Genomic DNA, 1,662 nt, shown 5'->3' on the forward strand with positions numbered 1-1,662 from the left:
TTTGTTATTATCACAGGTGAAAAAGGCCACCTTTTTTGGCATAACCTGAGTGAATTTTAGGCTAGTCTGAGAAATCCTGTTTTCAACACTTTTTTAGTAAATGCCATGATTTTCTAAGGTCCTTAACTATGGTTTCAAGAGTATGGAGCAGTTTACAGGGCAGTGGCAACAGTAACAGTGCAGTGGCCCTGGAAGAGCCTCTTTCCTTGAAGCTGTAGCAGTGCTTCACCTCCCCTATCTCCTGCAAAGGATACAGCCCTTAATTATTAGTTGAAAAAGGCTCACAACTTGTGAAGCAAGAGACAGGTGCAAATGTGACATTAATTTGTTTTCACTTTCTTCAGGGCTATTTTAATTGTTCTTGTTTGTCACTGCTTATTCATAGACTGCAAATATGTCTTCACAAGACAGATATCTAGGTACTTCTTATTGCCCTGGTTACCACATTAAAACAGAAACTGCTTTATTTTGTTCTGGGTTTTTTTGCAGCACAATTCAGCACGAGGAAGTGGGTCTCAATATTTTAACAGTTCTAAATACTTACAATAAAATATTTTAAAAAACCCCAAACCTACAAACATCCAGGAACCAATCTCTTTTTTTCTGAGCATTGGCTACTCTCCTGTCATAACAAAGGACCAAGCACATCCCACAAATACCTTTTTTTTTGCATATTTGAGAAAGTTTATTGCTACTGAGGTAATCTGAAGCTCAAGTATATAATAAATAAAACAAATTACTACAAAACAATAAACAAAAACTTAATTTATTCATTAGAGGAGCAAGATTTATGTTCTTTATGTACTTGACATAGAATCATAGAATGGTTTGGGTTGGAAAGGACCTTAAAGATCATCCAGTTCCAACCCCCCTGCCATCAGCAGGGACACCTCCCACTAGACCAGGTTGCTCAAAGCCTGGTCTAGTGGAAGGTGCTGACATAAGAGCTGCCAACTTGCCAGTCTCATTAAATTTAACCAAATTGTATGATGTAGCTATACTCACGTATACATCTATCTGTCCAAATCTGACACTGTACCACATACGAATCTGAACCTGCAAAGGCAGCAATAAAGCCACAAAGACTGAATTGCCACATCCACATTGAAATGATCTCTGCTACTAGTGACCTAAAAACTGCAACATCAAAAGAAGGAGAGGGCTGACAGGAGAACCAAACTTTCATATTAGCTGTATCTATTATGACAATGAATGTAATTGAGGAACACGTTTATTAACCTTAATTAATATGGGTCTTTTTCATTTAATTTCAGTGAGGATTCTTTAAAACATAGCCTAAGTTTGGCAAATAAAGTACTTACTTAACCTTCTATTCCCCAACACAGAGATACCACATGTAAACAGTTAGCGGAAGTACAAGACATCTCCCTGCATCAGAGGTCATGAAATACCAGGTAAGGATTTGTTTTTTCAAAATTTCATATACAGAATTTGGAAAAATATGTAATATTATACTTAAATACCTTTGAAGTATAATAGTAATGTAACAACACTGGTCAACTTCAGATTTAATAGTGTATCCCATGGAAATATACAAAAGGATTCACTGGCTTTTGGGGCCAAATTTAACCATGTATTTGACTACATCTTAACTTCAAACATACAAATTAATTCCGCTGCCTTTTTCCAGATCAAAACCTT

This window comes from Antrostomus carolinensis, unplaced genomic scaffold (assembly GCF_000700745.2).
Source record: "Antrostomus carolinensis isolate BGI_N321 unplaced genomic scaffold, ASM70074v2 scaffold38565, whole genome shotgun sequence".
In the NCBI taxonomy this organism is placed as follows: Eukaryota; Metazoa; Chordata; class Aves; order Caprimulgiformes; family Caprimulgidae; genus Antrostomus; species Antrostomus carolinensis.